We start from the raw sequence: 25,677 nt of genomic DNA, 5'->3' as shown, positions 1-25,677 counted from the left end.
GTTTGAGGGTGAGAAGAGCTAAGGGGAATCCTACACGAAGTCCCAAAAGAGTCACGGATCACCGCTTACCTACCAACAGAAGGAGGTGAACTGTGGGAACTCCACAGAAATAAATCTAGAGTCAAAAACTGCCACTTTCCACAAACTGAAAGGAAAAGAAAATGGAGTCGCTCATGCTAAGCCAGGAGCTGATGACATCACTCATATCAAGCTCAGGGCTTGCCAGAAAGATGCTCCTCATCAGGCTGAACAGACACCCCTGGGCAGTCCGATAATGTGTGTTCTATGGACGATAACCTTGAGTTATCTTCCTACTTGCACAATGATTGGATGCAACCTGAGAATGAGCCAGAAATACCCAGTCCCAAACAACAGATTGGTGGCACCCTGGGGAACTCCGAGAGGGAGTACGACTGATTGGACTGTTCAAACATGAACAAGCAGGATCACTGCCAGGAAAAGTAGGATAAAAAGGGAGCCTTTGGCACTGCTCTCCATCCTCTCGAGGATCATGGCCCAGTGTGTGTGAACCTCTGGATCTCCACACATCTGGAGCTGAAGAGGCAGCCCGTTACTCTGCACGGAGCAGGTAGTGGCACAAGCCGACAGGGGACAAAGGGCCCAGTGCCTGTGAACCTCTGGATCTCCTCGCACTTGGAGCTGAAGAGCCAGCTTGCTAGCCCCCTTGGTAAATGACACAAGGTGACTATGGGATCAGAACTCCAGCCAAGGTGACACCTCGCCGCCTTGCCTGGACCCCTTATCAGCCTGCAGCCAGGCCTGACTGCAGAGCCGGACCAGGCCTCTCAGCAGGGGACCTCTCCAACTTCCCCCCTTGCTGTCCTCCTGGGAACTCTGAGCCCACTGCCCGGAGTGACAGCCTTCCTTCCTGCCTGTAAGTGACTGATCCGAGATCCGTCTCTGCTGAGACATTGAGCTCTGGACTTTGAACACTGACACTTTTCGTGACTGTGATGCGAGCCTTGAAAACGTGTAGCTTTTATAAATGACATTAGCCATGCTGAATGTAATATAATATGCTTTGACCCTATGACTAGAAATAATGTTAGATACCTTGCTGTACATATTCTATTACAATTGGATAGCCCTCAAAGTTACTTTAACACTGTATACTGTGATCTGTGGATTAATGAATAAGTTCAAGTAGTATCATTGCTATTGATATTTCTTTAGTCATTAAGGAAATAGTGTTATTCTGATAGTTGTGTTATTATAGTAAGTTAAGTAGTAGCTAAGCCATAAATTGGACTGTTAAGTATATTGATAAGTCTATTGATAAGTATGGATTGATAAGTATATTGACACTGATAAGTGTAGTGACCTCAATGAGCATGCTGATGAGTAGTGTGATAAAAACCCCTGGTGGGTAAGCAATAAAATCTCTCATTGTGAAGGCAGTCTTGTGTCCTTGTGTTCCTTTCTTCCCTGTGCTCTGACACGTTGCTCTTAAGCCCTGTCGAGCTGCATGACACCAGGCACTCTCGATAAGAGCAGAAGAGAGGAAGACTAGACATAGCGACTTTGTATTGTATAAAGGAATGGCATTAATAAATCCTAATGTAATGGCTGGATGTTTGAGTCCTTACATATTTTTTCAGCTCATACATATTACTGAAACAGTGAGATTCTAACACAGAAGTTTGAAACTGTACTTTACTTTTCTCACCCAACTCACAAGCAAAATATCCACAGGCAGAGCAAAGATCTGTAACATCTAATCTGTGCATCTCTGTTTCTCTCAGAAAATGTGAAGTTCTATGGGCCAGTAAATCTGTTTTGTTCATGTTCTAACACCAATTCTTGTTAAAGTACCTCACATAGTGTAGGAACTCAGTAATTTGTTACATTAATAATCCGTGACTCGTCAAAATGAAGAATAAGTAGGGTGATATATTGTGAAAAGCATTTTGCATATTGCACAGTGTCACACCAACATTATTAAAAATGATAACTAGGGACCAGTGTTTGATGCTGTGTTTGATGCCACTTGCAATACTCACATCCCATTATCAGTGGCCTGGATTGGAGCCCTAGCTGTACTTTTAAAGCCATCTTCCTTCTCTCGTGCAGCCTGGGAGGTAGCAGGTAATGACACAAGAAACCTGGGTCTGATATGGGAGATCTGGATTGAGTTCTGGACTCCTGGCTTGAGGCTGGTTTAGCATTGGCTGTTGCAAGCATTTTTGGAGTCAACTAGTGAACCAGTGGCTGGAAGATCTCTCTTGTCTTAGTTTCTCTGCATTTCTAAATATATATATATATATATATGTAATATATATATTTATAAATATATATATTTAAAAGAAGACATTCTTTTTTAAAGATTTATTTATTTGGAAGGCAGAAATACAGAGAGAAGGAGAGAGAGAGAGAGAGACTTTCCTTCCATCTGCTGGTTCTACAAATGGCTGCAATGGCTGACTGTAAGCCAAGCAGAAGCCAGAAACCAGGAGCTTTCTTTAGGTCTTCCTCAGGGGTACAGGGGCCCAAGCACTAGAGCATCTTCCACAGCCTTCCCAATCACACCAGCAAGGAGCTGGATCAGAAGTGGAATAGCTGGCACAAAACCTGCACCGGCATGAGTTGCTGGTGTTGGCAGGCTGCAGCTTAACCTGTTACACCAGAGTGCCACCAGCCCCCCAAGGAAGACGTATTCTGACCATGAGAACCAAGTGTGTGCAGAGGCATGGTGAGGAAATATGGCTCATTTACAATATCTATAAACATATATTCCCAGAAACATCAAATTCCATATCTAATCCTTAGTTTCTTAATGCCTCCAATTTGTATTCATTGCTGAAACAGGGGGATAAGCCATTTATTTACTTTCATATTAACCTTATTTTATTCTAAATCATTTTAAAAGAATTGTAGATAATTATAACATTTTCCCATGCCTCCACAACCCTACTTCACCAAACTGAGTGGTTTGTATGTTTTATAATTTAAATTACTTAATTTAATTTTATTTTAAAAGAATTTATTAATACTTTAGATTTCTCAGAGTCACAGCTAATGCATGATAATTACTGCAACACAATTCTCATCAATTCTCATGTTAATATGGTATTAGTATAAACAGAGCAGATTCAGTGTAGTCCCTAGATCCAATTTTAAGAATATAATGATATTCTCTTCCTCCCTTTCTCCTTCATTCTCTCTTCCTTCCATCCTTCTATCCTTTTCTCCTCTCCTCCCCTCCCCCTGTCCCTTCCTCTTCTCCCTCCCCTCCCCTCCATTTCCCTCCCCTCTCCTCTCCTCTCTTTTCTGCAAGAACTTCTGAGTTTGATATACTCATGTTAGTTTTATTTTATGGTTATGCTTTAGGGGTATTATAAAAGAAATTATCACTTACACCAATGTCTTAGAGTGTTTTCTTACATTTTCTTCTAGTAACTATGTAGTCTCAGGTCTTAAACTTAGGATTTCCATCTATCTTGTGTTGACTTTTTCCTATGTGGGAGATAGGGATCTAATTCCTTTACATATATACATCTGGCTTTGCCAGCACCATTTATTGAAGAGATTATTCTTTCTCCATGGTATAGTCTGGGCACTTTTGTCAAAAATCATTTGGCTATACGTACATGGATTAATATCTGGGCTCTCTGTTCTTTTCCATTGATCTAAGTGTTTGTTTTTATGTTAGTGCAATGCTGTCGTAATTACTATAGCTTTGTAGTGTTCTTTGAAGTCAGCTACTGCAATGCCTCCAGGTTGATTTTTCCCCCCCTCAGGATTCCTTTGGATTTTCTGGGTCTTTTGTGATTCCATATGTATTTTACGATTTCTATAATTCTATAAAGAATGTAATAGGCATTATGATAGAGATTGCATTGCATCTGTAGATTGCTTTAAGTAGTATAGACATTACTCATAATGGAACTTGGTGATGTTGTGGGCATGTGGGGAGTGAACCAGCAGATATAAGGTCTCTTTCTCTGTTTGCCTCTCTGCCTCTCAAATAAATAGAAATTTTAAAAGGAGATACATTTTAAAAAAACAAATAGAGTAATTTTCCTTTTGCTGAAAATATTCATTTATGCTTTGCCTGGTTACTCCTTAGTGACCTTCTGTCACTTGCTCCAACTTGAACCAGTGGTTCTCTGGGTTCACTCACTTATTCTAGAATAAGTCTCTGCATTATTTTCCTGCTATAAAGCCGTGGTTTCTAGAATTGCGTGACTTTCTAGGGGAGGAAATGGAATTCCAGGAGAGTAATTTTTACAAATTCAAGTCTTTATAAAAGCTACAAGAGATGCAAGAGATTTCAGTAACAACCTTGTCCAATGATTTAGTTTCACTAGTGAGAAAAATGAGGCTTATGAAGACAAAAATGGCTTCCAAAGATCTCCAAATGGGTGGTGGCAAAGTAAGAATGTAGCTTTTCTTATCTCTGTGACTAGAACTGTATCAGTACTTTTCAAGCACGTATAATCCCGTATGCATGTGGGAAAAGAAACAGGTGGTCTCTATCCAACTCAAGGCATGGAGATCATGTCACTTCTTTGGAGCTTATTTTTTTTTGTGTGTGTGTTGTATGCCACACTCAGTTCCTCAGGAATATTCTAATAGATACCAATTTTAAAATAAGTTAATCAATGCCCCCCACCACTTCCACAATGAGAGTTTCCAACTACAGAGTGATAGGCTCTTATTTTGATTGTGTTTGTCACACACATCAGGAAACCATCTGTTACTGTTTCTGAACTCAAATGTGGCTACAGATTTATGAATTGAAACATTCTTTTTCTTTGATATGATGCTATGTAAGGATATGCGTTGTGACTTTCAGAGTCAACAACGGTTGGCACTCATGAGCCGGCCTTTCTAGTATGACTTCCTGAGAAGCATCCTTTGAGTCATGATTAACATAGCTAGAACTGTTACAAACAGCTGTGCAACTGTTACAGCCACCAATTAAAGTGTGGCTCCAGATGTTCGGTGCTCAGAACTGCAGCCCTACAAGGTGGCTGCTGCATGGAATTGATTATGTTTAAGCTGTCGATTTAGCCTATCTTATGGGTGTTTATACCAGGCAACTGTTAGCTATCACACACTTCCAATGCTGATGTCCAAGTTAATTGCAGTCATACCTCACATAGCCCAGAAAAAAGGAAGAGAAAAAAGGGCATCTTAAATGGATCCACCCTTCAGTAAGACTCAGAAGGGTTTCTAACAAGGAGAGTGAAGCAGTGGGAAGCAGCCTTTTAACTCCCTTGGTGTGTCTCCTCCTTCCTGGTCAATTAATGTCAAGATTTCAGAAAATAAGCAAACTGCTCATCAGATGTTTGTCAGCATGCTGCTTTCATCGGAAAGAATAGCTCACCCATAGAACTTGAGTGATTTTCTACTATTTTCCCACGTATATCCTTCCCTAAAATCAGGTGAAAGCAGAACTGCTTACAAATTTTATAGCCTAAAACCAGGACAAAACATACCTATAAAATATTTTGCCCAATATTTATGTAAACATCAGTGCACACACATTCTGACACTGATGGGTACCAGAGTCCAGCCTCAAAAGTAGGAGATTTATATGGAGGATCAGGGAAAGAGATGTGTGCTTGTTGTTGTTGGTGGAGCACTGAGCTCTCTGGATAGTATGTATAAAGTATGATTCCTATTGTGCAGAAGAGTCATATATCTATGACATTTCTTAAAAATATTTTTAGGACCTACATTGCACTGTGAGAAATTATATTTGTTGTGTACAAGATAATTTTATTTGTTTATTGCTCAACTCATTGTTACCCATTGAATAAGCTGAATGAATCCTCATTTTACAATTCAGAGGCGGCAGAATGTGTTTTGCTCAAGCCTACCCTGGATTGTTTTGTTCAAGCCACAGATTTCCCTGTTCTCCTAACATCAAATCTGGCATGAGTACAGATGCTTCTTGATGGAGTAACTCCTAGTAAACACATTACAAAGAGAAAATACCATAAATTAAAAATGCATTTAATAGACTTATCAATGATCTCAGCTTAGCAATACAGTATACAGAGGATCAGTTGTTTCCCTTCCTGTCCTTGTGGCTGGGGGTGAGACTCACTATGACTGCCAATAATTATGGAGTATCAACCTGCATATGACCAGCTGGGGAAGAGATCCAAATTCAAAATTTAAAATGAAATTTCTGTTGCCTACATATCGCTTTTGCACTGTCATAAGGTTGGAAAAATCATAAGTCAGATCATTATAAGTTAGGTACTATGCATACTAGCCAAATAGCTTAGGTATGCTTTATAGTCAACCAGTGCAGGAGTGGGAGTTAGTGAGTGGGAAAGTAGCTAAAATGAGATAGACATTATTTTGTGTTGGTTTGCAAAGGAGCAATGTGTTGTGATAGAAATAAGAAAAACAAAGCTAAGCATCGAGATTTGTTAATAGGAGACTTTAATGAATTAATTTGTATTTTTATGCTTTTCCTTATATTTTCCTTGAAAAATATGTGCTATACAGTTTTTTTTTTTTTTTTGACAGGCAGAGTGGACAGTGAGAGAGAGAGACACAGAGAGAAAGGTCTTCCTTTTGCCGTTGGTTCACCCTCCAATGGCCGCCACGTCTGGCGCGCTGCGGCCGGCGCGCCGTGGTGATCCAAAGGCAGGAGCCAGGTACTTATCCTGGTCTCCCCTGGGGTGCAGGGCCCAAGCACTTGGGCCATCCTCCACTGCACTCCCTGGCCACAGCAGAGAGCTGGCCTGGAAGAGGGGCAACCGGGACAGAATCCGATGCCCCGACCGGGACTAGAACCTGGTGTGCCGGTGCTGCTAGGTGGAGGATTAGCCTAGTGAGCCGCGATGCCGGCCAGTTATATAGTTTTAAATGTATATTTTTCTACTGTCTCAAGGAGATCTGCTGTTCTGAAAAGCTTTATGTGGCAGTGTTGTCAGAAATTGGGTATGTGGACTGTACAAAAGAGGAATGTCATTGCCACACAACACAGTCCCTTCCCCACTGATATCCATCTGGGGTTAACAGTATCCTACTGAGGGGAAGTTTTATAGGAGTTTTAAACAGTGACCAGCAATAATATGAGAAGTGCCCCTCAGTGCAGTAGGGCCAATAGAGGAGTACCATTTGTCCCAGAATAACATCATGCAACCCATGATGAATGCCGTGAGATACTAGAAAAATCTTGTTTCTGGAAAATGAGTACAATTTTCTGGAGAGAAGAATTTTGAAATTCTCTGCATTTTCTATTTCTGTTCCTTCAGTGGATGTTAAGATATCTACTTTGATCAATTTGTTATTCACCCAAGATGTGGAATTCATAATTCCCAATCACAGGGTGCAAAGATCCACGCATGACTACTTAGATGGGGACAAAAAAAAAAAAAGAACCCTAAAATTGATTAATGTAGTTATAAATGAATTATATTAATATTTTTTTTGCAGGATTAATGTTGTAAATGTCAAATGAAAAGATTTGTAAACTCCCAAGCTTTGGATAAGCAGACCCAAGCACAAGACATATATGCACTCATTCTAAGGGCTTACAACCACTGTGGTTTCTTGATATAAGCTGCTGTCTGTTTCATGGAGAGTATGAAGAATATTGGGGACTTACAAGGTTCCTGATAATTACCACATCCTGAGTTTCCCTATCCACTGTGTACTGGTTCACAAATTTGTGATGCGTAACCATCACAAATTTATTATCTTACAATTTTGTAGGTTAGAACTCTGACCTCTGTCTTGTCTCGCTGGGCTGAAATGAAGTTGTTGCTAACTGATCCTGTCTGGAGGTTCTCACAAGTAATCATTTTTCTTGCCCCTTCAGCTTCTGGGAAATCCACATTGCTTGTCTCCGGATGCTCTTCCTCATTCTCAAATCCCACAAGTCTCTGAATGAATCCTTTTCACATTACATTATTGGAAATCTCTCTTCTGCATTCCTTTCTCATTAAGGGCCTTTACCATTACATGGGGGCTTACCCAGACATCCAGGATAATCTCTATTTTAAGTTCAGCTGATTATCAACTACAATTACCTCCCCAATCTAATTCCTTTTTATTATGAAATTTAACATATTTCCTGGATACAGGATTAAGACGTGGACATCAGTAAATCACTGAATGTTGTTGCTGTGTTTATCACATATTCTGTCTTGGCTGCTATCTATTTCCTGTGCCCTAGGTGTATGCATACAACTGTTTTAGAGTGACTCCAGGAAGGTGTTTCACCAACTCTTGAAAATCAATATATACAAACTGAACTCACGATGTGACTTATTCTTTCCCCAATTCTTCCTCAATTTTTGGGGAGTTTTTTCAAAAAATTTGTTGATAGTGGTGTGATTACTCTCATTAACTTGGACCTGAGGTTTCAGAATCATTGACTCTTTTCTTTTTTCCCTTCCTAAGTCAGTTGTGAAACCATCTTTACCTTCTTCTGTAGTGTTTCTGAAATTTATTTCAAGTCCAATTACCAGAACTAACGTTTGGCACCTTTTATTTCAACCAATCTCTCAAGTGAGTCCCTAGTCTAATCCTGAGCCCCACCCTCCCCATGCTCCGTGCTCACCTGTACCTGTTTCTGTATTGAGCTCTAGACTAAACTTCAGGTAATTCATGTCATCCCACTTTCTCATTCTCCTGCTTGGAGTCATTGGCATTGTCTCCCCTCAGTTTGAAATTTCTCTCTCTCTACAATGTACTCTCAACCTACTTTCCACTCAGATCCAGTTTTAGTTATCTCATTCAAATATTTACACACTCATTTAATCCTCCACACAACGTTATTAGGTAGAATTTTTGTCCCCAGTTGATGCCCAGAGAGATTAAAGGCTTTGGTTGAGGTCCCTGAGTGCATTAAGCAACAGAATTGAGACTTGTATCTTTTGATTCCAAGGCCATGGATGTTTCCATTACTACCTTGGGCAGCTTTATCCCATATTTCTCTAACATGCAGACCAAGATGGGCCCTTACTTTTACCCAAACAACCCAAGTTCTCATTTTTATGCTATTTTCCATGATTATTTTTTCTAGACTCCTTTATCTTCAAGCCGTTATTGCCTACAAAAATTCAGCCCTTCCTTCAGACCCATTTCAAATGTTGTAATCTCCATGAAGTCATTTACTGTTGCTCCTTAATTTGATCCTTCACTGTTCCCTCTCATCATTTCACTCTGCCAAAACTTCTTGTGACTTAGACAATGATTATCTGACCTATTGACTTATACTACCATCCTCCTTGTTGGCATGTAGTGGAGGGGTTAGTACGTGACTTCTGGAGATAAGCTTCCTAGTTTAAATCTTGTTTTTTTTTTTTTAAATTTAAAATCTTTATTTTATTTACTTGAAAGGCAGAGTTACAGAGAGAGGTAGAGACAGAGAGAGAGAGAGAGAGAAAGAGAGAGAGAGAAAGAAATGTCTTCTAGTTGCTGGTTCACTCCCCAGATGGCCACAATGACTGGGACTGTGCCAATCCAAAGCCAGGAGCCAGGAACTTCCTTTGGGTCTTCCACATGGGTTCAGGGGCCCAAGTACTTGGACCTTCCTCTGCTGCTGCTTTCCCAGGGGTACCAGCAGGGAGCTGGATTGGAAGTAGAGCAGCCAGGACTTGAACTGGCATCCAAATGGGATGCTGGCACTGCAGGCTAGGGCTTTAACCCATTTGTGCCCTAGCGCCAGCCCCTAAATCTTGATGTTACATTTTGGTTGCACGGACATCATCAAATTAACAATATTTCTGTGCCCCATTTTTATAATGGGTTTGGTAGCAGTACCTGCTTTGTGGGCTATGGTGAGGCTCAAGTGAATTCATATTTATAGAGCACTTAAGACTATAAATACGTGTTCAAAAATTTTAGCTTATAATTATAGTTATTACCTTCCTAGTCTTTTCACATACATCTGTAACATGTGCTTTCACGGATCAACCAAAAGAAAAGTGCACATTTTTGTACTCTCATTTTCTATGAAGCATGAAAGTAATTTTTTGAGAAACTATTTCATACTAATTTGAAAGTAGATACAGGATAATTGTGCAAGTAATTAAAAGTATAATTTCTGAAAATAGAGATAAAATTGCATAATTAGACCCCTTTCTTTATCTTGATTTCTCTACAAGTGCGCTACTTGTGTATTCCAATATTCTCTACTTTTTTCTGCTCTTCTGATTGGTTCCATTTTTACTGTCACATTAAACTCTATCAGAATTGTATAATGTTAGTGGAGATATAACAGCACCCATCATTTCTATCATATGATAGAAAGGTAGGAAGTGTCACCATTATGACAGAAAAAATAATCAAGATCCAAAATTGTCATTAGCTGAGAATGCTGGCCAGACTCCAATACAGTTTGGTATGAAGAAATTATTATGTTACATATGCACAGGCTGAGAGGACTTGCTTCAGCAGAAGTTTATGTAAAAATTGTATATTTAGAGAATTAAAATAATGACAGTGACAGGAACTCTAGGTTCATACACCCGATCCTCATTCCTAATCCTTTTCCCTTGGATGTGTTTTTTTAATCCACTCTTCCTGCTTGAGTGGACACTTGACACCTTACATTTCTGACTCACAAAATATGAGTAGATGCCCAATAGGGAGAAGTGGTTTCTGGAAAAGTTTTTTTCTTTATTAATAGAATAACTGTTGATGGTGATGACTCTTTCTTTTTTTTTTCTTTGTTTTTCACGTCTCGGTGATTATGATGCGTGCAATTACAGCAGAAATCTAGTGTGCATGAGGAAAAATCAAATCAGCCAAGAGAATTAGAGAGATAGAGCTAATACTTTAGAGATACTGAATCAAAGCTAGCAGCTATTTCCAGATTTTTTTTATTGTAGAAGGGAAAAGGCAACCTTTTTTTATTGTTGTTGTTAAGAACTATTTTATTTATTTGAAAGAGAGTTACAGAGAGAGACAAAGCCAGAGAGAGAGAGAGGTCTTCCATCCACTGGTTCACTTCTCAAATTACCACAAGGGCCAGAGCTGAGCTGATCAGAAGCCAGGGGCCAGGGGCTTTTCCAGGTCTCCCACGCCAGTACAGGGGGCCCAAGAACCTGGGCCATGTCAGAGAGCTGGATCAGAAGAGGAGCAGCCGAGACTTGAAATGGTGCCAATATGGGATGCTGGCACTGCAGGCTAGGGCTTTAAGCCACTGCACCACAGCAGTGGCCCCCAAAAAGAAACATTTTAATGACATGCTGAGAACATCTGTAAACAGGATAACTATTAAACTCAAAATAAGCTTACAGATATCAGCTGCTAAACATTAAAATACAAACTTAGTTGTTGGTGCAAATAGAATATACATATTCTTGAAACAGAAGCTATAGTAATTACCACCTCTTTCGCCAATAAATAGAAATGGTAGTTTTCCATTTCAAGTGATGTAATAGTAGGAATTGAAAGATTTCATTTTGAACTTAGAGTATGTCTTTATTTTGTGTATTTTTTAGAATGAAGTTTTCATGAAATGGCTTTTTTGAACAACCAGATGCAATGGGAATATATTATATCAGTCACAAAAAAAGAGAGAGAATATATGTTTTTAAATTTTCCTATGATCCCTTCATGCCTAAGAGAACATGTATAGGCAATGTAATATTAAAAACACCATGTTTGAAGTTATACAGGCTGGGCTTAAATATTGATGTCATTATTTTATATCTATGTGGTTTAGGGCAAGTTACATATTTTCTCTATTTCTCTGGATTAACCAGGATATGACAGCTTAGCATATCAAAGTAAAATCTTACTAAGTGTTGGTTTTGAGGGTGATAATCTCTTTATCCGCTCATCCCTTCTATTTTCATACCTCTTTTCCCCTCCTTACACTCCTCAACACCCTCTGTATACAAGTTCTCAAGACCTTGCTTCCTGTTTCTCTGAAAACATTGTAGCAATCTGAAAAGAACGTCCATAGGCTCCCATCAGCATGTCTAAAATCTTGCACCATAGCTTTCCACATACTGTCATCCCAACTGGTAACAGAAATGAACAATTTATGCTCCTATTGGAAGTCAGTTTCCACTTTTATAATTGATGCGATTTCCTTTTGCATCCTCCGCTTCTTTCCTATTTTCTCGCATATTCACTGAATCATTCTCCTGAATATATAAACATACTATTTATCTACCATATTAAAAAAAAACCCACACACAGTGCTTTCTCTGGATGCCTTTTCAAATGGCAGCTTCCATCCCAATTATTTGCTGTTTTTGGCAGGTATTAGCCATACACCTTACCCTCAAATCTTCTTTTCTCATTCGCTCTTAAATCTACCCCAATCAAGTATTTATTTCAGTCCACCAATGTCAATCTGGTGCTTGTCACCACATTACAAAATCCAGTAATCAGTTACTGGTTCTCATTCTACTGATTTTTTCAGCTACATTTGAGCCAAATGGTCATGATTTCCTTTAATACTTGTTCTTGTTTGACTTGCAGGTATATTTCCCATGTTTCTTCTGATTTTTCTTAGACTCCCCTCTTCTTCCTCTTTCTCCAGACCCTGGAGTCAGGAATGGCCAAAGGCTCAGTCCTCCCTCAATTTTTCTTCTCTATGTCCTCTCACTGCTTTGGTGCTACAATATATCTTCTAGGGGCTGGTGCCATGGCTCATTTGGTTAATCCTCCGCTTGCAGCACCAGCATCCCATATGGGCGCTGGTTCTAGTCCTGGTTGCTCCTCTTCCAGCCCAGCTCTCTGCTGTGGCCGGGGAAGGCAGTGGAGGATGGCCCAATTCTTGGGCCCTACACCTGCATGGGAGACCAGAAGGAAGCACCTGGCTCCTGGCTTCGGATCAGCGCAGTGCGCCGCCGTAGTGACCATTTGGGTAGTGAACCAACGGAAGGAAGACCTTTCTCTCTGTCTCTCTCTCTCTCTCATTGTCTATAACTCTACCTGTCAAATAAATAAAACTAAAATAAATAAATAAATAAATATAAAAAAACTATCTTCTAGTTTTAAAATCCAATTTGCCAGTGACTCTCAAATTTATCTACCTTACCTCATTTTCCCTGAGTCCACACTCATATATTCAACTGCTAACATGATGCCTATTTTTAGATTCAGAATCTAACAATCAACATGGCAGAACTAAACTTACTATTTTTCCCCTAAGCATTGTTCTAAATATAACTCTCTATTTCTCAATTTCAGTAACTTAATCAGTGTATTTGCTAAGGCAAAAACATTTTAATTATTATTTTTTACTTTCTTTTATAGTTCACATCCAAACTTTCAATAAACCATGCTTTCCTGATCATTAATATATCCGCCGGAAGAACTGTTAACATTTAAGCTAATTTCTTTCTGGATAATTGCAATAGACTATGTCTGATCTCCTTTAACTCAGACCCACCTACAGCCTAAAATCTACCCAAATATATCTATTTCATTTAACAATTTAACTAAAATTGGAGCTGGCATTATGGTATAGTAGGTTATGCCTCCACCTACAGCTCCTGTTTCCCATATTGACACTGGTTTGAGTCCTGGCTGTTCTACTTCAGATCCTGCTCCCTGCTGATGTACCTGCAAAGGCAGTGGAGGACAGTGGAGGATGGCCCAAGTGCTTGGACCCCTGTACCAATGTGGAAGACCCAGAAAAAGTTCCTGGTTTTGGGTTGGCCCAGCCCCAGCATTGAGGCCATTTGGGGAATGAGCCACCAAATGGAAGATGTCTCTCTCTCTCTGTCTCTCCCTCTCTCTCTGTAACTCTGTCTTTCAAATGGAAGATGTCTCTCTCTCTCTGTCTCTCCCTCTCTCTCTGTAACTCTGTCTTTCAAATGAATAATTGTTTAAAAGAAAATAAAAATTAAAAAAATAAAGTCATGTCACATCTATGTTTAAAAACTTATCTGCATGAATCCACGTGAAAGTCACTAAAGTTGCCATTCTTTGGCTTCAATTTTTGTTTAATTTTCACAGCACTTTTTATACTTTAACATAATATATAATTTATTTTCAAGTCACCCTTGTGTTGTCAGCTACTTTGTTCTGAAATACAATATCCTTGAAGGCACAGATCTCTATCTCTCACTGACACATACCAAATGTCACGAACAGTGCTAACTCCTGCTAGGGATTCAGTAAACATCTGAGAAAATGAACAGGTAAAAGCTGCTGCTGTTGAAAGTTGTAGGTTTCAAGAATCTAGCTTTTATTTTTCCATTAAGTAATGTTAGACTTTGCATCTGTGTAGAACTTTTTAAAGGAAGTGCTTTTCTGATATGTGATTTTTAAAAATTAACTATAAGGATTAAGTTATACAAATTGTTACTTTAAAACAAACCATATTTTTATCATATAGCCACATATTACAATAAAGAGAAGAGATTAAACAGCCTTACTGAAACAAGATGAGGGATATATACTTTTAATTTTTTAAAAACTTTATTTATTTGAAAGGCAGAGTTAGAGAGGCAGTGGCAGAGAGAAAGAGGTCTTCCATCCGCTGGTTCACTCCCCAGATGGCTGCAATGGCAGGAGCTGGGCTGATCTGAAGCCAGGAACCAGGAGCTTCTTCCAGGTCTCTATGCAGGTGCGGGGGCCCAAGGGCTTGGGCTATCTTCTGCATTCCCAGGCCACAGCAGAGAGCTGGATTGGAAGAGGAATGGCTGGGACTGGAACCAGTGCTTATGTGGGATGCTGGCCCTGCAGGTGGTGGCTTTAGCTGCTATACCACACCTTCAGTGCCTGTATTTTTAATTTTTAAAAATATATTTGACAGAGAGAAAGAGAGATCTCTCATCTATCTGCTAGTTCACTCCCCAAATGCCTACAATAGTCATGGCTGTGCTGTAGCCAGAGCTGGGAAACAGGTACTCGGTCCAGTTCTTTTACACGGGTGGCAGGAACTTGACTACTTGAGCTACTGCCAGTATCCCCAAGGTCTGCACGGATGGGAAGATGGAGTCAGGAGCCAGAGCAAAGACTCTAACACAGTTATTCTGATGCAGGATGCTGGCAACCTAATTTCCAGGGTGAGTGTCTGCTCCTGGGAAGCATACTATGTGCTGGAGTAAGCTTATAAGAAAGTACTGATGGGGCCGGCACTGTGGCATAGCGGGTAAAGCTGCCTCCTGCAGTGCTGGCATCCCTTCCAGGCACCAGTTTGAGTTCTGGCTGCTCCACTTCTGATCTAGCTCTCTGCTATGGCCTGGGAAAACAGTGAAGATGGCTGAAGTCCTTGAGCCCCTGCACCTGTGTGGGAGATCTGAAAGAAGCTCCTGGCTCCTGGCTTCGTATTGGCCCAGCTCTGGCCATTGCGGCCATCTGGGGAGTGAACCAGCAGATGGAAGACCCCCCACCTCTGTCTAACTCTGACTTTCAAAAAAAAAAAAAAAAAAGAAAGTATAAAAGACACTGTTCTGGGGGTAAGGACTGGTCAATATGATTAAGCCATCTCGGTTTAATGGTCACTTATCAGTTAGGCTCCTTCTCACCTGCAGATACTGGGAGAAAGGAGCCCTATCTTTCTGGATAATTCGATTTTACAGGTCCTTTACAAAGGCATTTGTAGCTGTAGAAGATGCATATCTCAAAGAGGCAGAGCTGAGAGTTTACTTGGGAAAGCTTTCTAAAGTCAGTGTTCTAAGAAAAGGGAATCTAGGGCAGCCTTGGCAGGAAGAAGCTTGTTGAAGGTTTAGGGAAGCTGGTGGGAATGTTAAGGCTGACCTGATTATGAACAGTGGCAGAACAGAACTAGAGATGATTTTGAGGTTCTTGGAGTATATGTGTATTTCTTTTTTTTTTTTTCCTTAAATTCAGTTTATCAGTGTTACAAGATCTACTTGGATTCATTTATATCTTTTACACATGAAGACTAAAACTCTCCATGAATTATTTGCATGCTTTTTTATTTTAGATGATTTGTGCTTAATCTTGCTTTCTTGAAAAAAAACTTTATAAAATTCTGATGTGTCAGTGCAGGAAAAAATACAAATTCCTAAGATTAAGAAATTAATTCTCCCCTTTATTTATTCTATCAGTTAGTATTAGCAGGTACTAGACTTGTTTATGTGCTTCCTTTGACTCTTAGTCCTTTCATTATGATCAATTGTGAACTGAAATTGATCACTTGGACTGGTGAGATGGCATTGGTACATGCCACCTTGATGGGATTAAATTGGAGTCCCCTGGTATGTTTCTAACTCTACCATTTGGGGCAAGTCAGCTTGAGCATGTCCCAAATTGTACATCTCTTCCCTCTCTTATTCCTACTCTTATGTTTAACAGGGATCACATTTCAGTTAATTTTCAACACTTAAGAATAACTGTGTAGTAATTACAGAATTAAACCAGTCATATTAAGTAGAACAGACCAAAAAACTACTAAGAGGGATAATGTATTAAGTTGTTCATTAACAGTCAGGGCTATGCTGATCAAGTCACCGTTTCCCATAGTGTCCATTTCACTTCAACAGGTTTCCTTTTTGGTGTTCAGTCAGTTGTCACCGATCAGGGAGAACATATGGTATTTGTCCCTTTGGGACTGGCTTATTTCACTCAGCATGATGTGTTCCAGATTCCTCCATTTTGTTGCAAATGACTGGATTTCGTTGTTTCTTACTGCGGTATAGTATTCTAAAGAGTACATATCCCATAATTTCTTTATGGACTAAGAGTCAAAGGAAGCACATAAACAAGTCTAGTACCTGCTAATACTAACTGATAGAATAAATAAAGGGGAGAGTGATCCAACATGGGAAGTGAGATACTCAGCAGACTCATAGAATGGTGGATGTCCTAAACAGCACTCTGGCCTCAGAATCAGCCCATGAGAGTATTTCAGGTATGGAAAGCCAAGACACTCTGGAAAAAAAAAAAAAAAAACCAACAACAACAACAACAACAAAACCCTAAATGAAAGATCTCTGTGAGTGAGATCCCAGTGGAAAGAACAGGTCTTCAAAGAAGGAGGTACCTTTCTCTGAAGAGAGGAGAGAACCTCCACTTTGAATATGACCTTGTCTAAACAAGATAAGAGTCGGTGAACTCAAAAGGCTTCCATAGCCTTGGAAACTCATGACTGGTGCATAGGGAGATTACTGATGCCATAAACAGGAGTGTCAATTTTTTTTTTAACTTTTATTTAATGAATATAAATTTCCAAAGTACGATTTATGGATTACAATGGCTTCCCCCCCATACCGTCCCTCCCACCCACAACCCTCCCCTTTCCCACTCCCTCTCCCCTTCCATTCACATCAAGATTCATTTTCAATTATCTTAATATACAGAAGATCAGCTTAGTATACATTAAGTAAGGATTTCAACAGTTTGCTCCCACACAGAAACATAAAGTGAAAAATAATAGATGATTTTTTTTTAAATGATGATGAAATCAGATCAGACCTATTGTCATGTTTAATCCCAGTGAGAGTCAAGTTGGGAGTTGATAATTTCTTTTTTTTTCTTTTTTCTTTTTTTTTTTTTTTTAACAGAGGATCAGTTTAGTATGCACTAAGTAAAGATTTCAACAGTTTGTACCCCCATAGAAACACAAAGTGAAATATATTGTTTGAGTACTCGTTATAGCATTAAATCTCAATGCACAGCACGTTAAGGACAGAGATCCTACATGAGGAGTAAGTGCACAGTGACTCCTGTTGTTGACTTTACCAATTGACACTCCTGTCTATGGCATCAGTAATCTCCCTATGCTCCAGTCATGAGTTTCCAAGGCTATGGAAGCCCTCTGAGTTCTCCGACTCTTATCTTGTTTAGACAAGGTCATAGTCAAAGTGGAGGTTCTCTCCTCCCTTCAGAGAAAGGTACCTCCTTCTTTGAAGACCTGTTCTTTCCACTGAGATCTCATTTGTAAAGTCAACAACAGGAGTCACTGTGCACTTACTCCTCATGTAGGATCTCTGTCCTTAATGTGCTGTACATTGAGACTTAATGCTATAATGAGTACTCAAACAGTATATTTCGCTTTGTGTTTCCATGGGGGTACAAACTATTGAAATCTTTACTTAATGAATACTAAACTGATCTTCTGTTAAAAAAAAGAAGAAATTATCAATTCCCAACTTGACTCTCACTGGGATTAAACATGACAATAGGTCTGATCTGATTTCATCATCATTTAAAAAATCATCTATTATTTTTCACTTTATGTTTCTGTGTGGGAGCAAACTGTTGAAATCTTTACTTAATGTATGCTAAACTGATCTTCTGTATATAAAGAGAATTGAAAATGAATCCTCATGTGAATGGAAGGGGAGAGGGAGTGGGAAAGGGGAGGGATGCGGGTGGGAGAGACGATATGGGGGGGAAGCCATTGTAATCCATAAGCCGTACTTTGGAAATTTATATTCATTAAATAAAAGTTAAAAAAAAGTTAAAAAAAATAGATGTGTATGTATCAATAAAACAATGGTAAGATAAAAAAAAAAGAGAGAGAGAAATTAATTGAGGGGATGTGCCATATTGGAGCTCCAGTTTGAGTCCTGGCTGCTCTGCTTCTGATTCAGCATTCTCCTTATCCATCTGGAAAGACAGTGGATGAAGGCCAAAGTACTTGGGCCCCTACCACCCATGTAGGAGACCTGGATAGAATTTTGTGCTCCTGGCTTAGGCATTTCAGGAGTGAATGTGGGCATTTAGAGCTTGAACCAGGAGATGTGAAATGTGTGTGTGTGTGTGTGTGTGTTTCTCCTTCTCTGTCACTCTGCCTTTCAAATAAATACATATTTAAAAAAATCTAATCGAGGGGTGGTTATTTGGCACAGCGGTAAAGGTACTGTTTGTGATACGTTCATCCCGTATTGGAGTCTCTGGATTTGAGTGTTGATTCTGCTTCTGATCCAGCTTCCTGCCAATGCTTCCCATGGGAGAAAGCAGCTGATGACTCAAGTACCTGGTCCCTGCCACCTGTGTGGGAGACCCAGACTGAGTTCTGGACTCCTGGTTTCAGCCAGCCAACCCCAGCTTTGCAGACGTGTGAGTGGTGAACCAACAGTTGGAAGACCTCTGTTTTGGTGTCTCTCTGCCTTTAAGTAAACACAATTTTTTAAAAGAATTCAGCTGATTCAACTAGTCTTGGGCATATCATTTGGAAGTCTCTAGGAGATGAAAATATAAAGGCAAAAAGATATACTATACCCAGGGTGTGGGGTTATCCCAGGGCTGCCTCAAACAGTGAAGCATGCCTGCCTATGCATTGTTCTGCAAATTGTGCAGATCCGGTGCAAATTACTGTGATGTCAGAAAACATTTCAGTCTTCTCCTGTCCTTTTGAGGCCCATTGTCCCAATAGAGCTAAGATTACTCATATTAAATTGGGCTGTTTGGAGTATTCTTTGAAATTTACATTAATGCTACAAGAACTAAATCCTTAGGGGAATAATGCTGCTTCTGAGCACACTGAAAATACTTTCAAAATTACTATACTACTTTGGTTTCCTTCTCCCTCTGTAATAAATTTCCAACTCCTTAGCACAGGCTACAAAATCTTTCATAATCCTGACCTCGGTCTTCTCTGTAAGCTGTATCCTCCATTTCTCCAAATGCCTTCCTTAGTTCAGACACAAACAACTTCAGTTCCGTGTCTCACCATCTACTTGTAAAACTTTGTGCTTCACAGATGAGTCCTTCAACCCAGGAACCTACCCCATCCCAACTTCCCTCGCCCTGGGGTTTCTGTTCATTCCCTGTATATGTCACAGATGCTAGAAATCTCTTCAGATTGTCAGACTGAATGCATTTCTCTCTGTGCTTTTTAGCAGCTTGTGTTGTCATCACAGTTATTCTGTCCCATCATAATCATGTGTTCAGTTGTCTGTGTTTGGGTCTAGGTTGAAGAGCCCTTAAGGTCCAACATTGTGACTGTTAGTGTGTACCATGGCACCTGATATGATATATTTATTTAACCGTTCTTCATTTATTAATTCAGTACACATTTGAGTACTTGTTACAAATACCATGCTGGGAATGTGGATGTGAGCAAACTCAACCTTTCTGACTATGTAGTTTACTAACAAAGACCAAAACAAAGCAAGGTCCTCTGAGTATATATATCAAAGAAATTAAACTGGAAGAATAATTGACCAAAGGTCTAAAGAATAAAATATGTTAAAGCAGGAGGAAGATCAAGTTCAAAGGCTAGAGAGGCAGTCAGAGAACTTGGTACATGACACCAGCTGTGTGACATTGTAGAAACTATTTAATTTCTGTCCCTAAATTTTCTCTTCTATGATTTGGGTTTAATAGAATCTACCTTAAGATGGTTAAAAGAAAAGTCAGTATTGTGGCCTAATGGGTTAAGCTACCACCTGCAGTTCCGGCATCCCATGTGGGCACCAGTTTGAGACTCCGCTGCTCTACTTCCAATGCAGCTCCCTGCTAATGCCCCTGGGAAAGCAGTGGAAGATGACCAAACCCTTGGGCCTCTGCTCCTACTCTGGGGAACTGGATGACACTCCTGGCTTTGGATTGGCCCAGCCCTGGCTGTTGGGGCCATTTAGGGAGTGAACCAGCAAGTGGAAGATCTGTCTCTCTCTGTTCTCTCTCTCTTTCTCTCTCTCTTAACTCTGCCTTTCAAAAATCATAAAAAAGTTAAAAGAGTGAATATTTGTAAAGCACCATGAATATTGCCTGTTACATAAAAAGCACTATGTAAGAAGGGCTATAAATAGTTCCAGAAACACTACCCAAAATACAATAATTTTGGTACGCAATTACATCAGACGGAGGAGGCTTGGGGAATAACAAATTCAGAGAGAGGCTTTTTCTGAATAACCCTCATCTGCCTAAAGATAGATCCTCCAAAATAAATGTAATTTGCTTGAATTTCCTTCCCAGGAGTCTCATCAGCCAGGACTATCTCTGGTTGTTGGAGGAGAGACTGGACACCTCCCCTACACAGACTTCGGCACAGGCTATCATCTGGTCATCTCAGGGCCACTCATCTTCATAGCAATCATTCACTCTCCTCTAGGTTGCTGGTGTTATCCCTCTTCTTTCCTTTGAAGAGGTTATATATTAGCTTCTAGATCTCACTGGAATTTTGAGTATTTACTGTTCATGATGTCCCTGTGTGCATCATACACTTGTATGCCTTTTCTCCTGTTAATCTGCCTGCTGTCAGTTTTTTTTTTCACAAACTCAATTATAGAATCTTCAGAAGGTACAGCTTTCTTTGCTCACAGCTACAGTATAGAATTCAGTAATTCTAAGAATTGGAAGAAGGTCACTGTGACTAGAAAACAGGTAACAATTTCAAATGCAGTGCAAGTTTAGACTGGAGCAGAAGGAAGAAGCCATATCATATGAGGTATTTTGGTCCTAATCTTAAAAGTGATGAGAAGCCATTAAGGTATTATAAAATGGATTTGCCCTTTGAGAGTATCACTTTGAATATACGGAGAGCATTTGAGAAACTTTTATTAAGGAGATCAAAAACAGTGTGGAAAAACTGCAGTTATAAGTAAGTGAACTACTTCCTAGAGCTGTGTGCAGAATCCAATAATAGAATGTGTATTAAAGTGTTACATACAGAAAATTTACAGTGGAAAATCTCAAGTCAGGCTTACTATTTTATCATCTAACTTCAGCCCCAAAATATATTTGTTTCTAGATAGATTCAAATCCAAACTTTACAACATAACAGACAAAAAACTGCTATGCAAGTCATTTCATTGCATTCTGTAAAATTGGGATAATAAAGACATATTTGATCAAATGAAAAAGTATATTTTTAAATATTCTATAATCTATTTATTGATAGAATTGAGCTGGGGTGTGGGGGGTAGATAGAGTTTTGATTAGGGGGAAATAAAGGGAATCATTTCCCAGATAAACAGAATATCCTGCAGAATAGATAGAGAACTCTACCTCATATTGGCTATATGATTTATGCAAGATTCTTAATTTTGTTGTGCCTCAGTTTTCTCAACTATAAAATGGCCATTGTAAGGACTTTTCACTACTGCAGCAAGATTCTCCTTGTTAATTTCTGAAATAAAATCAGCCCCGCAGGAACCATGGAGGAGTCAGCAGAGGGTAAACAATACAGATTATGGCTTTACATAGACGCACATCCTAATTGTACTTCCATAGGCATTCTGTGTATTAGTCAACTCTCAATACTAAAACAAAATGCCTGTGGCAACTACATTTATAAAGAAAAAAGGGTTATTTAGCTCACAGCTTTGGAGGTTCAAGTCCACAATGAGCTGCCCCATTGGATTTGTGTCTGGTGAAAGTGGCATAGGGCAGTAGCAGAGCTTGAGTGTAGGACAGAGCACCACATAGTGGAGTAGAAGAGAAAGTACCTGGATCCTGATTAGGCTTTTATAACAACCCTCTTCCTGAAAACTGCCTTCTGAAGACATTCTGTACGACCTAAGAGCTCCTACCAGGCCTACCTCCTCAACACCATAAATGGCTGAAGTTTCCACACTGACTGGTGATGTTGGAATTTAATATCCTGCATGAGTTCAGGAGCCAATTCATATTCAAAGCATATCATTGTCCAAACATTATTCAATCTAAACCAGTTGCTGCAAGGATTATCATCATCTCATTTTTCCTAAATATTAAATAATGTGTGTGTTACATGTAATCTCCTAAGTGCAGTAATTGGTGCTCAGTAGTTGACCCTGTAAAAAATACTAATTATACGCTCTTTGGAAAACATGGGAAATAAGAAAAATGAATAAGTACAACACTAATACTCTTCTGTATAAAGACATTGGCTTCTCCCTTTTGGTTAAGAGAAACAACAAACTATTGGAACAGTGGAAGTCATGAATTATATTGCCAAAAAATGGAAGCCATGAAGAAAAAGAACCAAACTCCATCTGGGGCCCGTAAATCTGGAAGCAACATGTGATGGTTCAATTCTGCAACATCTGACATAAAAGCCACTCCTTCTTATTGGAATTACCCGATTATTTCACCCAGAGTTCACCATTACAACTGTATTTTCCAATTAGCTATCTGAAGAAAGGAAATCTCACCAGACAATACGATTAGATCTTATCAGTATAGGTGTAAAGCGCTTGGAGCATATTAAAAATGACATTCCCACTTATTTTCTAGCATAAATGTTTGTCTTGTGGCATTTCTCAAATGTGAGTATTCAAAGGCAGTTTGTGAAACAGCATTTCAAGATGAAGGGTTAACAATTAAGAGCAAGTAGACATAGGTTAGTTGATGTAAGAAAAGCTTGTTTTAGCAATTACCTGCAGATATCTCAAACTGTGACTTGCACTTTATCTGACAAACCTTTTGCAAACACATATTTTTCTGCTAAATTGAGACAGAAACTAAAAAATAAAAGACTTGTAGCACCTGTAAAAATCTTTAAAGGAACGTAATTTTTGTTGTCTCACAGAACAAAAGAGAGAGTTTGGTCAGAAGATATCTACTATGGGCCATGTTGTAAGAAAATTATGTTGAACTAGATTTGTGATTTATTAAAATTTGTTGTTTAATTATAATTTCTCTACTGTGTGACAAATGGCAAGATAAAAGAAATAGGAGTTTAAAAGGTACATGAAAAAAATTAAAAAAAGAAAAAAGAATTTAAAAAAAGGTGCATGGAACATGAATAATAAAAAAGTAATGGTGATCCAATATGGCTCCCTATATATATTCTGAGTGCATGCTGATGGCCTGTTTCCAGCTTGTGATGTGGTCGGGATGGAGAACTTAACTGAAAATGTTCTCAACCACAGAGGAGCAGGAGTTGGAGTGTGGGTAACCCAGCTCGCTTGCTTCTTGTATGGGACTAATGTGAGAAGTATACTGTGCACTCATTAATAATACTCTGTATTTCCTTCCTTTTATTCAGATCACCTACTTTCTTACCTTGTATCTGGGGATTGTCCCAGTAAACCACCTAGATTCAAATCCTTGTCTATGATCTTAAGAAGGTCTCTGGTAAAGTTTCCTGGTAAAGGGAAGAAATAAATGACTAGAAATTAAAGAAAAATCTTGACTAAAATTGCAGAGGCGACAGAAAATATAGCTTAAGTGAGAAAATGTCAGAGTGGTTGGATTATAGATTACTAAAGGGGATCAGCTAGAATTGAAGCCAGAGTAGCAATAGGAACATACTAGATGAATCAGGAAGATGGTTGTGTCTGGACTTGGGATTTGCATTAGAAATTGAGAGGAGTATAGATGTGTGTGAAATGTGGGTACTAGAGTTGACAGTGATAGGACATGATAGAGAGATGACTCTAGGATAACAGGGCTCTGACTCAGATGACAAGATAGATGACCATCTTGTGCAATTCCAGGGGGAGAAGTACTTTTCCAACTTCATTCAATAGCAATTGTTCTCCTTGGCCTACTGCAAAATGAGTGTTGATGCTGAAGTTCTTTGTTGCAAGGCCCCATTGGCAGTGCTGTGTAATATTGAGACAGGGACTTTTAAAAAATGATCATCTTAAGGAAGCAGGAGAAAAAAAAAGATCAATTTTATATGGTGCATTTCAGGGCCCTGGTGGAGATTTTAGTCACTGAATTGCTGTAGTGTTCAGGAGATAGGTTTTAACTGATGACAGAAATTCTTGAATAACCAGAAGGTGTACTGGATACTTAGGGACAAGGAGGTCAGTGAAAATAAGTGGAGTGAGAAGAGGATCCAGGAGAGAACTCTAGAAAACACTGGCATCTAAGACATCTTATAATACTTAAAAAGAAAGCAAAGCATTTTTATAAAGAAATATGTAAAATATAGTAATAAGGAATACCCACAGAATAGAAGAAAACTGCGAAAGCATACTTTCAAAAAATAATCAAGAAAACAGAATACTACAGAAGTTGAAAATGCTAAACAATGGCAATTACTGCTGAAAATCAGATAAGAAAAACTGCTCAATTCCTGTTGGATACAGCGAATTTGGCAATAACACTCACTGAGTATTTGACACAAGTGCCAGATTTCTGAGTGCTGAGTAGTAACAAGGAAGTAAGAAAGGGAATACAACTTGCATTAATATTTGTTTCTGAGAGTTGAGTTTAAATATTCTCTCCAATTCTTAGTAAGCACTTGGTCGTCTTGGCACTATGAAATGCTTCATATACATATGGGTAATTTATATGTATATGATTTATACAAGTATTTACTTTAAGACAGGAGGTGGTTATTACAGAAGAGGAAATCACAGTTGGGATAAACAAATTGTTAAAACTTGCACTGATTGTAATTAGTAAGTGGCATATGCAGAACATGAGCTTGGACAAACTGACTCCAAGTGCTTCTGTATGAGAGAGAGGAGTGAGACTTAAATGAAATCTGGGGTCAGGAGAGATCTGTGGGAAAGGGGACCTGAGTATATTTGCATGCTAATGGGACAGACATTAGGAAAACAGTTCAGGGTCCGGATAATAGGTGGTGTGCTGAAACTTGGGTAAGAGGAGGCACATGTTCCATTTTCCCAGCAGAGATGGAGGCAATGGGTGGTGTTGTGGGTAAGTCTGATGGAAAGAAAAGACAAACTGTGTTCTTCAATGACTTTCAAAGATAAGACGTTGGCTGAGTATGAGGCTGTCATGTCAGGCATTAGAAATCAGTAGATACATTTGAGGCTGTTTCTGTGGTAAACTGGGAAGGACACTATGATAGAAACAGGGGTGCTGTGACAGATTGCAGAATACTGGGAAGTTGAGAATGATAAATTTTCAGGGCACTCATCTGGGAAAGGTACTAGTTTTGTATTACGTATGTTT

Source organism: Oryctolagus cuniculus, chromosome 17 (genome assembly GCF_051225735.1).
Source record: "Oryctolagus cuniculus isolate XC-2025 breed Fujian yellow rabbit chromosome 17, ASM5122573v1, whole genome shotgun sequence".
Taxonomy (NCBI): Eukaryota; Metazoa; Chordata; class Mammalia; order Lagomorpha; family Leporidae; genus Oryctolagus; species Oryctolagus cuniculus.
This window is presented reverse-complemented; position numbering follows the sequence as displayed.